General features: G+C 40.6%; 1 protein-coding gene across 10 annotated transcripts in view; it reads right to left on the bottom strand.

The window, feature by feature from the left end:
- Positions 1-14838, bottom strand: part of ATXN1 (ataxin 1) — a 415565-nt gene that overhangs the window by 247659 nt on the left and 153068 nt on the right. For all 10 annotated transcript variants that reach the window (XM_055570690.1, XM_055570680.1, XM_055570687.1 and 7 more), the window contains one exon: positions 1899-2026. The gene's annotated coding sequence lies outside the window, so the exon portion shown is untranslated. The remainder of the gene's footprint in view (positions 1-1898; positions 2027-14838) is intronic.

The following is a 14838-nucleotide window of genomic DNA, read 5'->3' on the forward strand; positions in this document are numbered from 1 at the left end:
ATACAGTATACTAACGCATATATATGGAATTTAGAAAGATGGTAACAATAAGCCTGTATATGAGACAGCAAAAGAGACACTGATGTATAGAACAGTCTTTTGGACTCTGTGGGAGAGGGAGAGGGTGGGATGATTTGGGAGAATGGCATTGAAACATGTAAAATATCATGTATGAAACGAGTCGCCAGTCCAGGTTCGATGCACGATACAGGATGCTTGGGGCTGGTGCACTGGGACGACCCAGAGGGATGGAATGGGGAGGGAGGAGGGAGGAGGGTTCAGGATGGGGAACACATGTATACCTGTGGTGGATTCATTTTGATATTTGGCAAAACTAATACAATTATGTAAAGTTTAAAAATAAAATAAAATTAAAAAAAAAAAAGAAGAAGGTCTCTGATTCTACCTTCTCTTGCATTTTTTTTAAGTGAAAGGAAGCTGATTTAATACCACTGAGAGAATAAGATGAGCCTAGCACAGCAGCTTGCATATGTGGAGCTGAATGGTTGGGGATTCAGTGCAGCTCCAAGAGGCCAGAAAGGCGGCCTGACCCAAGGTCCTCGCTGTATCTCAGGAGCAAGGTGGCCCAGGGAGCTGGAGGGGGATTTGAGGCTCTGCTCTCACACCAGGGCTGCTCCAGGGACCCACTGGCCAGGTGTCGTAGCAGTTCTGAGACTTCAGAGCTTTGTGGGAAATGGTGGTCTGACGTGAAGACTTCAGTCAGCCAGTTTCTCCAGACCTAGGATTACTAACATACTATACCCTTTCTGCGTCCCAGAGGAGGATGAAACAAGAGAGGAAGAAGAAAAAAAAAAACAATTTTACAGGAATGGGTTACGCTACGGTTACTGTCATACTTTGCTTTTTTTTTTTACTTTGATCATGACCATTTTCTCATAGCATTACTCTTTTGGAATAGGACTCAAATGATTTCATGCTTCTTGATTTAGTCTTATTTCTCAAATGTCAACTATTGGTTAAGTTTCAAGCATGCTACTATCTACAGAGGAAAGGTCCTTCAAAATGGTATGATTTACAAATAATGCACTGCCCCACCCCCCCAAAAAATAACCCAACATGTGGAAAGACACTGGTTCTCATAATCAACTGGCAAATATTCTTTCTTTTTTCAAAATTCTGGGCAGTGGCAAAATTTTATGGAAGTAGGTCTCTCCTACACTGCACCTCTGGAAATATAAACTGGTATGACTTTATTGGAAAGTAATTTGGCAACAAGTGTCAAGAGTCTTAAAACTTGAAAACGCTTAAATTCAGAAATTTACTGCTAAGGAACTATCCCAAGGAAACCATCAATAATGGCAACTAACATAAAGCCATAAGAACATTCTTGGTAGCATAAAGGCCAAAAAAAAAAAATAGAAATAACTTAAATGTCCAACTAGAGGGGATCAATTAAATTACCTTAGGATATGTATTTAATGGTATACTATGTAATCACTAAAATCATCTTGTAGATAAAGGACTTGCTATGAAAAGATGTGTATCACTGCACTGTGAAGAGGAACAAAAAGATTATATAACAGCATATATTACATTGCTCCCTTAGACCATCTGATGGGACGTGGTCTCTGTAGCTGAACTGATAAACACAAGCGCCAGTTATCCCCTTTCTTATTAATGCCTTGTCACCATCCTAGTCGATGATCTGAAAATAAGTAGCAGTTGATTTCTTTCCCAAAAAGCAAGAGGTCCATTTTTATAAAGAGATGGAAAGAATACAGAGGTGGAGAACACGTGAATCTGCAGATGTGTGTTTGTTTTGCGTGTGTGTGTGTGAGTGTGCACGCGAACAGGTATGTAAGCATCCCCACGACTACCTTGGATCTTTTACAATGAAATGAGAGCTATTTTAGGTTAAAGATGCCAGAGATATTTACCTGTACATGTGCTTTCATCACAAGGGAGAGTCCTAAGCAGTTAGTTCCTTCCCATCAGATCTTCTCAGACAGATTTTGCTTGAGCAGAAGGGGAGGCAGCAGAGAAGGTCAATGTGAAAAGCCTAGACCTGTAATTATAAAAACAACATTCCCACTAAGTTAGGCTGTTTTCTGCAGTCTTCATTCACATGAGCTGAATTCTCAGAAAAGAGAAACATATTTGCATAATCTCTCTCGCCCTCTTTCACACACACACACACACACACATACACCACAGTTCTTAATTCAGAATGCCAAAAACTCAGCGAGCAGAAACATGGTAGGTCCTCGGGTTCTGCTGAGGGATTGCTTCCCACCGCATCTCCTGACCTTAGGAACAACACCGTCAAAATACTCTTTTCTTTCCCCTCCTTCTCTGCCTATTGATCTCAAGACTTCAGAGAAATGAGAAACAATTCTTCTGCAGAAAATGTCATAAACATTACTGAATCTGATGCTCTCTGAGATTTTTTTCCTAACCACAGAGGTAAGCAAGTTCGATACATGTATTTACATAGAAGCCTGACTTTCACTTTTGAAACGGAACAGTGCCTCTCTGTTGATGACTCAGGTGAAGCCTGGAATCACTGATCGTCAAAGTCATCATGGACATTTATTGAACACTGACTATATTCCTGGCACCCCGCTCCACCACAACCTGTGAAGTAGTGAAAAATCATTATTACCTGTTATTGACAAGAAAACTGGGCATTTGTACGGCTAACAGATGTTAAAGGCAGTATTTTAAGCCACTATCTTTCACACAAAGCCATGCTAATAATTTCAGTGCTATAGATTTTTCCAAAACTGATCTATCAACACTCTTGTACTTACTATAAACACATCAAGTATTAATTCAACATCACCTTATTTTTCCCCAGAGTTGACATGTCACCTAAGTTTTAGCATTAGTAACTCTTTTTGGATTGGATTGTCCTTTGATCTTAGTTTCCAAGCAAAATCAAAATCAACATTTTCCTATTTCCATCAGGAGTAAATTCATAGTTATTTCAATAAATTTAAAATGTCAATCAACCCCAGATCCAGATGCCAAAACACTAAGGAAAAACCTAAACTCTAAGTCCTACCCAAATGACTAAATTTTATTAGAAAGAAGGCAGATAATAAAATCAAGAGCCATATGTGAATCCCTCATTTAAAATACAGAAGTAAAGACAGAAATTTCTATACATTATGCCTATGGAATAAAAATAAAACATTTAAACATTTTAACCTATTTACAAATTCTACCTACTATAGGTCTTACAATGACTGGGCACAAAATAGAGATGAGCGTATCAAGAAACCAACATAGTTATTTACGGGTCACATATTAATTTCCCTTTCATACCTATGAATGTTTGCAGCTACTTGCTTGTGCTATTCTGGTTATGCCCCTGTGCCTTTGCACATGCCCTGCCCTCTGATTATCATACCTTTCCCCTCTTGCCAACTAGAAAATGCCTACTCATTCTTCAAGGCCAATCTCCAATCTCAATCCCTTTTGATGACTTATCCGTTCTTCCCTGACATTTTCCGGAGATCCAAGCAGAGAGGATTCTGCCCTCTCCTGTGTTTCCTTAACAATGGTACCGGCGGAACCGTAACATCTTCCTTTTTCAAAGTGAAAGTGAAAGTGAAGTCGCTCAGTCGTGTCCGACTCTTAGCGACCCCATGGACTACAGCCCACCAGGCCCTCTGTCCATGGGATTTTCCAGGCAAGAGTACTGGAGTGGGGTGCCATTGCCTTCTCCGTTAACAGCGGCTAGGCATATTATATTTACTTGGAGCTGGTATACTTGGTGACAGCCTTAGTGCCCATGGACACAGCGTGCTTGGCCAGCTCCCCAGGTAGCAGCAAGCGCACAGCGGTCTGGATCTCCCTGGATGTGATAGTCGAGCGCTTGTTGTAATGCGCCAGGCGCGATGCCTCACCAGGGATGCGCTCGAAAATGTCATTGACGAAGGAGTTATCCAACCATCCAGTCATTGAATCTGCCACCCTCCCCTTCTCCCCTGACCACCACCTCTGCTCCAGGCTGCCCACCATCACGATTCATCTGGACTATTCACTGGCCTACCAAGTGGTCTCCCTGTTCCCACCCCGCCACCCTACAGCCCATCCTCAGAGCCTGCCTAAAGCATGGCAATGGCTTTCTACTGAGCTTGGATTCTGACCATGGCCCCCAGGGCCCAGGGTGGTCCAGCCCTTGTATTATTTTCTAGCCTGCATGCAGCTCTCCTGGCTTACTTTTAATTCCTGGGAAGTACCTTGCTCTCCTAGACCTCAGGGTCTTTGCACATGTCCTCTTCCTTGCTGAGACTTCCCCTCAAATCACGCATATTCTTCACCAAATAACCATGTACTCTTTCCTCCTTTGGCTCAGTCCTTTTCTCCTCAGGGATGCCTTTCCTCACCTCCTCAGCCAGCTCACTACCCACTTGTTATTCAGTTGCTAAGTTGTCCGGGCTCTTTGAGACGCCAGGCACTGCAGCACACCAGGCTCCTCTATCCTCCATTATCTCCCAGAATTTGCTCCAATTCATGTCCATTGAGTCGGTGATGCCACCTAACCATCTCATCCTCTGCCGCCCGCTTCTCCTTTTGCCTTCAATCTTTCCCAGCATCAGGGATCAGTACCAGTAGCCCTTACTACATACTTTACAGAATCACTCTCTCCTTGGTTATGCTGATCACATTTGTAATTTTACTTTTGAAATTTTTAATTAAATTTTTAAAATTAATTTAATTTAAATAAAATTAATTTTTACTAATTTAGTAAGTTGTTAAATTCATTGATGAATGGTTGTTTCCCTCACCAATTAGTAAGTTCCAGGAAGGCACAACTGTATAAGTTCTTGCCCATGCTTTTATCCTATTTCAACACAATTCTGTGTACATTATAGGCATTTACTAAAAATTTGCTGAATCCTCAGTCCTCCACTGTCTCCCAGAGTTTGTTCAAATTCATGCCCAATAACACCTTGTACCAACTCTTGTTAAAGCAATTATCATATTTTCTTGTACTTGTGTCTTAGGCAAGTTCATCCCTCCCAGGACACTGTTGAGTCCCTTAAAGGCAAGAAGGGGTAGGTATTGCCTTGTTCCACTCTCCCCATGAGTTTAGCACAGCAGCCTGGCACATAGATATTCAATAAATAAGCATCTGCTGAATGAACAAAAGAAAATGTGTGTGTATGTGTGTGTGTTCAGTCATGTCTGACTCTTTTAAACCCTATGGACTATAGCCTGCCAGGCTCCTCTGTCCATGAGATTCTCCAAGCAAGAATACTGGAATAGGTTGCCATGCCCTCCTCCAGGGGATCTTCCCGACCCAGTCTCATGTCCCCTGCATTGGCAGGAGGGTTCTTTACCACTAGGGCCACCTGGAAGCTCCATATATATATATATATACATACATGTGCATATATATATATACATATATATGAAATATGTGTGAAGCTGCAGACTTGCATATTTTAAATACACTATTGATATAGTATATTTAAAGTATTATTATATGTTGTGATGAATAATGATTACAAATTCATCTGTAAAATGGGCATAAAAACACTCACATAGTAGGGAAAAAATATGTGTAAGTAAAAATTTTATATCTATCTATCTATCTATATATATAAAATATGTGTAAAGCTCCAGAGTTATACATTTTAAATATTATCATACATTTTATATATATATATATATAGAGAGAGAGAAGGAAATGGCAACTCACTCCAGTAATCTTGCTTGGAAAATCCCATGGACAGAGGAACCTGGCATCCTGGCAGGCTACATTCCATAGAGTCGGACATGACTGAAGTGACTATGCAGCATATATTACATACATATAAGTAAAATATTTGGCACTGAGTTCGGAATACTGGAAGCACTTTATGGACATTATCATTAGGGCAACCAAGTTGAATTTACAATTCATGCTTCAAATTTAACAGTTTTACTTGCTAACATTTTTTCCTATTAAAACATTAATTAGCATTAGCATCTCCATAAGGCCATAGAGAGATTATCAGAGAGGCCTTCAGTAAACTGAGGATAAAGGAGAGTTTTACTGTCTGCAGCTGAAGGGCCAGCATTGTTTCAGTAATCTGCAATGTATGTGCAGAGGTACAGACACTCCAACAGAAAAGAAGTATGTCTGTCCAAAAGTTATCTATAAAATCTAAATGACAGAAACAACAAATATTATCATTCAAGTACTATAAATATTTAGCTGAAATAATTAGAAACACTTGCTGTGAATTATTTCTTTTGCTAAAAAAAACAAGAAAGTGATACATATTCATCTATTTCTTTTAATTACTAAACAGACTTTATAAATATTATGTATTTGTCTAATGAATACACCATAAATGTTCGTGCTATTCTGGTTTAGAATTGCTAAAATTTAACAGATTATGCAAAGAAGGGAAAAGAAGCAAGAAAATTTTGCAACTGTTTTCTTTGAGGGGGGAAATAACATAAGAATGAACTATTTACAAATGCTACCAGTACACAGTTGAGCAGAATGTACTGGTAATAGTTTATTCTACAAAGCAAACTTATAATTTAGTTTTATATTGCTCTTTCTATTGCATACAGGCTGAATTTAAATAATAAATACTATTTTATATATACTGTGTGCTACTGAAATATAAAGTACTATCATTGTATTTTGAGATTTCTATTTTCAATTCATTTTTATCTCCGTGATAAATAATAAAACTCAAAGCAAGCCAGATTTCTAATTGTGGCTTACCCATCTTCTGAGAAGTAATAGAGTTACAGAAGGGAAATGTTATAAAAATGCTAACTTCCTTTTTTATTGAAATACAGTGGATTTACAATGTTGTGTTAGTTTCAGATGTACAACAAAGTGATTCATTTACACACATACATATACATATCTTTTTCAGATGCTTTTCCATCATTGGTTACTACACAATAATGAATATAGTTCCCATTGCTATACAGTAGATCTTCATTATCTATTTTCTATATAGGAGCATGTATCTGTTAACCCCAAACTCTAATTTACATAAATTTATCTAAACACTAAACTACCTACATTTACTTAAATGCTAAATTCCTAATTGTTTTACCAGTAGGATTTTAAACTGAGTTATAATTCTACTCACTGGCTACAACTATCAACCAGTTTAATATGATGCAAATCTAGTGTACTTGCAACATAATTACGATGAAAAAGTAGGACAGATAAATTTAGCAAAAAAAGAAAAGTCTTAAATCTACTTAGATAATTTTTCTCTGACTTTCTGAATAATTTCATTATTGTGATGCTTGTGTTAGTGCCATAAAATCTAGTGAAAGCTTAGGAATTTACAAGGCAAAATTTCTTTTTAGTTATGCTGGTCCTTTAATTGGGAATGCCCTTCTTATTCATTCAAATGTTACTCTTCCTTTAAGATTCAGCTCAGATATCACCTCCTTGGTGAAACGCTTCCACATATACTGTATTTGTCCTACCATGTAATGAATGATCTGTGTCCCTCTCTAGACTCTGAGATGCTTAGAGTCACTGATCAGGGCTCGAATTTCTCATAACAGCCTGCACAGTCCTCTGAACATAAAAATTCTCAGAAAAGACTGGTTCGATGTGTCAATGAACACACACATCCGGATACTCTTAAGACTATGGTGAAAATGTCCCTAAATTGTGATCTGAAGTTAGAGGTTAAAGTAAAAAGAAAAAAAATTCACTTTTAGTGAAATGAAACTCTTAAGCATTTTCACTTCCAGATGCATCAGCATCACATAAAAGATGTTGGAACTATTTTAGAAAATAGACATTCTGCACATTTTCCCGTCTGAGAATCGGTCTGAAAAATACCAAGCTACACAGGGGGCCTCTGGGTGTTCTCAGGACAAACGTTCAGCTGGGTATTGATTCCACACACTCGTTTAATGGAAATCCAGAGGAAGACTCAACATCCACCACGCCTGCCCGTCACGCACTACTACCCTATGCAGCCGCTGGAGAGTAAGGCGGGGGCGGGGGCGGGGAGAGAGAGGTTCCCTGGAGACGTCTGTCCTTCCCTCCCAAGACCAGCCAGCACTTCAGCGATGATGCATCCGAGCAGGAGAGAACTTAGGCATTCAGAGAAGCACCACACCCGGCCTGATGGACATTTTCCACTTTCATGGTCATTCTTCTCCCGCATGGATCAATTTCTCACATATCCCCTTATAATTTTTCAAGACTGAGCCTTTGCAAATATCTGCCTGGCTGCATTACCTAAGCCATCATCGTACACATGCCAAAGCCCCACCTCACTCAAGGCTAGTTCTGCTCTGAAAAGCACAGTGGGCAGCAAAAGAACAAGTTCCTCCTAACAAGGATCCGGGCTGATCGTCCACATTCGGAACCATTCGTCACCGTTGGGACAATAACTAAGGATTTTCCAGGAGGTCACACCAAACCTCCCTTAATGGGTTCTCTTTTCTCCATGGCCCAAGATTTTCTAGGCATTACGCAGGAAGAGGAGCAGAAGGCTTCTGTCAGCCTCATCTTATATCCTCAGCCAGCCAAAACGACCCCAGGGATTTCCCTGTCGGACCACATCTTTTAAGCACCCCGTGTGATGTCAAAACACTGTGGATGATGAAAAGGGACTATGATATGAAAAGGGTAAAATATGGGAGCAACAGAGAGATTTCTCACTTATGTTATCACCTTAAAAAATTTTTATTTTCCAAAGGTAATAATGTGCAACAGGATGACTGAAGTTCACACTACTGTATGACATAGATGAAACTTGAGAGTAAATCCTCAGAGTTCTCATCACTAGGTAAAAAAAATTTTTTTCTCTTTTTTGTTTTTGTGTCTATATGAGATGATGATTGTTAACTAAACACCGTGGTAATCATTCCACGATACATGTACAGTCAAACCATTATGCTATACACCCTACACATACACACTGCTGAAAGTCAACTATACCTCAAAAAACTGGAAAATACTGTTTAATCCCCCCTATCTTTTGTATTATGCAAACAGTGGAACCCATCTGGGTAGGGAACTGGATCCCACATGCTGCAACTAAAGATCTCACATACCACAAAGAAGATGGAAGATCCTGAGTATGCCAGCTAAGACCAGCAAAGTCAGAAAAATAATTTTTACTTTCTTTTTTTTTGCTTTACAATGTTGTGTCACTTTCTGCCATATGTCAGTATGGATCAGCCACAGGTACACCTATGTCCCCTCCCTCTTGAACCTCCCTCCCATCTCCCATCCCATTCCAACCCTCTAGGTTGTCACACTGCACCAGCCTGAACTCCCTGAGCCATACAGCAAATCCCTATTAGCTCTCTATTTTACATATGGTAACGAACATTTCCATGCTACTCTCTCCATTCATCCCGCCCCGTCCTTCCCCCACCATGTCCACAAGTCAGTTCTCTATGTCTACGTCTCCACTGCTGCCCTGAAAACAGGTTCATTGGTGCCACTGTTCTAGATTTCATATATATGTGTTAATATACGATACTTGTTTTTCTCTTTCTCACTTACTTCACTCTGTAAAATAAGCTCTAGGTTCATCCACCCATTAGAACCGACTCAAATACAGTTCTTTGTATGACTAATATTCCATTGTGTATATATGTGCTATAGCTTCTTTACTCCTTCATCTGTTAATGGATGTCTAGGTTGCTTCCATGTCCTGGCTATTATAAACACTGCTGCACGGAATATTGGGTACATGTGTAGTTTTCAATTATGGTTTCCTCAGGGTATAATAAGCCCAATAGTGGGATTGTTGGGTCATACGATAATCTTGGGCTTCCCTGGTGGCTCAGAATGTAAACAATCCACCTGCAATGCAAGAGACCTGGGCTTGATCCCTGAGTTGGGAAGATCCCCCAGAGAAGGGAATGACTACTCACTCCAGTATTCTTGCCTACAGAATTCCAAGGACAGAGGAGCCTGTCAGGCTACAGTCCACGGGGCTGCAAAGAGTCAGCCACGACTGAGTGACTAACACTTTCCCTTTCACTTCAAGGGAGCTTCATTTATAGCTTTTTAAGGAATCTCTATAGTGCTTTATCAAATCAATTTACATTCATATCATATCAATTTACATTCCCACCGCAATGCAAGAGGGCTCCCTTTTCTCCACACTCTCTCCAGCATTTATTGTTTGTAGGATTTTTGATCATGGCTGTTTCTGACCAGTGTGAGGTGATACCTCATTGTACTTTTGATTTGCAGTTCTCTAATCATGAGCGACATGTCAGTTCTCTAATCACGTCGACATTCTAGGAATCAGTGAACTAAAATGGACTGGAATGGGTGAATTTAACTCAGATGACCATTATATCTACTACTGTGGGCAGGAATCCCTTAGAAGAAATGGAGTAGCCATCATGGTCAACAAAAAAGTCTGAAATGCAGTACTTGGATGCAATCTCAAAAACGACAGAATGATCTCTGTTCGTTTCCAAGGCAAACCATTCAATATCATGGTAATCCAAGCCTATGCCCCAACCAGTAATGCTGAAGAAGCTGAAGTTGAATAGTTCTATGAAGACCTATAAGACCTTTTAGAACTAACACCCAAAAAAGATGTCCTTTTCATTATAGAGGACTGGAATGCAAAACTAGGAAGTCAAGAAACACCTGGAGTAACAGGCAAATTTGGCCTTGGAGTACGGAATGAAGCAGGGCAAAGACTAATAGAGTTTTGCCAAGAGAACGCACTGGTCATAGCAAACACCCTCTTCCAACAACACAAGAGAAGACTCTACACATGGATATCACCAGATGGTCAAACCGAAATCAGATTGATTATATTCTTTGTAGCCAAAGATGGAGAAGCTCTATACAGTCAGCAAAAACAAGACTGGGAGCTGACTATGGCTCAGATCATGAACTCTTTATTGCCAAATTCAGACTTAAATTGAAGAAAGTAGGGAAAATCTCTAGACCTTTCAGATATGACCTAAATCAAATCCCTTATGATTATACAGTGGAAGTGAGAAATAGATTTAAGGGCCTAGATCTGATAGATAGAGTGCCTGATGAACTATGGATGGAGGTTCATGACATTGTACAGGAGACAGGGATCAAGACCATCCCCATGGAAAAGAAATGCAAAAAAGCAAAATGGCTGTCTGAGGAGGCCTTACAAATAGCTGTGAAAAGAAGAGAAGCGAAAAGCAAAGGAGAAAAGGAAAGATTTAAGCATCTGAATGCAGAGTTCCAAAGAATAGCAAGAAGAGATAAGAAAGCCTTCCTCAGCGATCAATGCAAAGAAATAGAGGGAAACAACAGAATGGGAAAGACTAGAGATCTCTTCAAGAAAATGAGAGATACCAAGGGAACATTTCATGCAAAGATGGGCTTGATAAAGGACAGAAATGGTATGGACCTAACAGAAGCAGAAGATATTAAGAAGAGATTGCAAGAATACACAGAAGAACTGTACAAAAAAGATCTTCACGACCAAGATAATCATGATGGTGTGATCACTCACCTAGAGCCAGACATCCTGGAATGTGAAGTCAGTGGGCCTTAGAAAGCATCACTATGAACAAAGCTAGTGGAGGTGATGGAATTCCAGTTGAGCTCTTTCAAATCCTGAAAGATGATGCTGTGAAAGTGCTGCACTCAATATGCCAGCAAATTTGGAAAACTCAGCAGTGGCCACAGGACTGGAAAAGGTCCGTTTTCATTCCAATCCCAAAGAAAGGCAATGCCAAAGAATGCTCAAACTACCGCACAACTGCACTCATCTCACACGCTAGTAAAGTAATGCTCAACATTCTCCAAGCCAGGCTTCAGCAATACGTGGACTGTGAACTTCCAGATGTTGAAGCTGGTTTTAGAAAAGGCAGAGGAACCAGAGATCAAATTGCCAACATCCGCTGGATCATCGAAAAAGCAAGAGTTCCAGAAAAACATCTGTTTCTGCTTTATTGACTATGCCAAAGCCTTTGACTGTGTGGATCACAATAACCTGTGGACAATTCTGAAAGAGATGGGAATACCAGACCACCTGACCTGCCTCTTGAGAAACCTATATGCAGGTCAGGAAGCAACAGTTAGAACTGGACATGGAACAACAGACTGGTTCCAAATAGGAAAAGGAGTACGTCAAGGCTGTATATTGTCACCCTGCTTATTTAACTTCTATGCAGAGTACATCATGAGAAACGCTGGACTGGAAGAAGCACAAGCTGGAATCAAGATTGCCGGGAAAAATATCAATAACCTCTGATATGCAGATGACACCACCCTTATGGCAGAAAGTGAAGAGGAACTAAAAAGCCTCTTGATGAAAGTGAAAGAGGAGAGTGAAAAAGTTGGCTTAAAGCTCAACATTCAGAAAACGAAGATCATGGCACCTGGTCCCATCACATCATGGGAAATAGATGGGGAAACAGTGTCAGACTTTATTTTTTTGGGCTCCAAAATCACTGCAGATGGTGATTGCAGCCATGAAATTAAAAGACACTTACTCCTTGGAAGAAAAGTTATGACCAACCTAGATAGCATATTGAAAAGCAAAGATATTACTTTGCAACAAAGGTCCGTCTAGTCAAGGCTATGGTTTTTCCAGTGGTCATGTATGGATGTGAGAGTTGGGCTGTGAAGAAAGCTGAGCGCCAAAGAGTTGATGCTTTTGAACTGTGGTGTTGGAAAAGACTCTTGAGAGTCCCTTGGACTGCAAGGAGATCCAACCAGTCCATCCTAAAGGAGATCAGTCCTGGGTGTTCATTGGAAGGACTGATGCTGAAGCTGAAACTCCAGTACTTTGGCCACCTCATGCAAAGAGTTGACTCATTGGAAAAGACTCTGATGCTGAGGGGGATTGGGGGCAGGAGGAGAAGGGGACGACAGAGGGTGAGATGGCTGGATGGCATCACTGACTCAATGGACATGAGTTTGAGTGAACTCCGGGAGTTTGTGATGGACAGGGAGGCCTGGCGTGCTGTGATTCATGGGGTCACAAAGAGTCGGACACAACTGAGCAACTGAACTGAAATGAACTGAATCATGAGCGATGCTGAGCATCTTTTCATGTGTTTATTAGCCATCTGTATGTTTTCTATGGAGAAATGTCTGTTTAGGTCTTTTGCCCACTTTTTGATTGGGTTGTTTATTTTTCTGGTATTGAGCTGCATGAGCTGCTTGTATACTTTGGAGAAAAGACAACACTCAGAATGGGAGAAAATAATAGCAAGTGAAACAACTGACAATATAAATATTTTTTTAAATAGCCATTAAAACCTCATGAGCTTTTATGTTAGAATAGCAATTTTTAAAAAGAAAATCCCTGTAATTAGGTTTTGCCAGGCTTAGGCTTAGAGTAAAAGGCTTCTTCCCTCTCCCAAAGACCAAGGTCAAAGCTGGAGTCTACTGAACTCCAGGTCTGAGGTCCAGATCATCCAGTTCTAATCTTTCCCCGACGTGTATCTACAGACCTGCTGGGTCTGAGGGTAGACTTAGCAAATAGAGGGCAAGAGGAGGGGCAAAGAGTACAATGAACAGAACCTTTTTCTGGTACAACGGCAGGACCACACTACAGCAGCCCCAGAAATTAATTGGAAGGGTAACTAGTCTACCTTCTTTGACTAACAGGAACAGAGACCAGGGCAATGGTCAGTGAAACCTAGCCAGCTTCGGCCAATATTGTTGCCAACTGTTTCAAGTTTCTTCCCCGTGGCCTTTTATTATTGGCAGTATCCACTCTCTGAATTTTAAATCATCTTGACCATGTTTTTGCATCACTTCTCCATTCTGGTCTCTTTCTTACTGGTTAACCCCAACAAGGGCTTCCCAGGTGGCACTAGTGGTAAAGAACCCGCCTGGTAAAGACTTAAGAGAGGCGGGTTCGATCTCTGGGTCGGGAAGATCCCCTGGAAGAGGCCATGGCACCCCACCCCAGTATTCTTGCCTGGAGAATCCCATGGACAGAGGAGCGTGATGGGCTACAGTCCATAGGGCCACAAAGAGTCAGACACAACTGAGGTGACTTAACACACATGCACACAACCCCAACAAGCAGGGAGATGTATGAAAAGCAGACAGTGAGGAAAGGAGGAGGAACTGCGCACCTTTAGCTACGCCGGTGGTCCCCAGATTCTTTGGCAACAGGGATCGGTTTCATGGAAGACAACTTTTCCACAGACTGGGGTGGAGGGGGGATGGTTTCCGGATGACTCAAGTGTGTTACATTTATTGTGCATTTTATTTCCATTATGATTAGATCATCTCCACCTCAGATCATAAGGCATTAGATCCCAGAGGTCGGGGACTCCTCACCTATACAATGAGTGTCTCTGAACGTCTAGATGTGATTAAAAGTCAAACAAACAAGTTAATGTTAGTAGTGCCCAAGCCACCTATTGGAGAATATTTGTCTGTCGGTGAGGTCTTCTGCTTCTTACTAGGTTCTTAAACTGTTTAAATTAAGCAGGGCCAAGGGGCCTTACATTAATCACACTAGTGATGCTGCCTCTTTTTAGGCCAGAGAGCTGGAACTTAGCCAGGCAACATTAAGAGAACAGTCTTTCCTTCTTGGTCAAGAAACCTCTCCCATCAATTTTCTACTAAGAACATGGTACTGGATGCCCACAAATAGGATGGGGAAAAAAATGTGTCTGTAACCGCAGGTGAAATTCCAGATTATGAAACAGCTCTCAAGATCTGCAAAAACACTAAAATCATCACATTTTACAGGATCCCTTTGTTACACTGATATGTAAAAATTCTATTAAAACATTGTCATTTGCCACAATGACAAAAAGCTTTTATTTCAAATGACTTTGTATTCTGATGTTATGATAAAAGTGCGTCTGGCTTTCTATTCAACGACTAGATCATCTTTTCAGGAGAATTCCTGTACTTCACTTGTAAGTGCTTAATGAGGGACT

This window comes from Bubalus kerabau, chromosome 3 (assembly GCF_029407905.1).
Source record: "Bubalus kerabau isolate K-KA32 ecotype Philippines breed swamp buffalo chromosome 3, PCC_UOA_SB_1v2, whole genome shotgun sequence".
Lineage (NCBI taxonomy): Eukaryota > Metazoa > Chordata > Mammalia > Artiodactyla > Bovidae > Bubalus > Bubalus kerabau.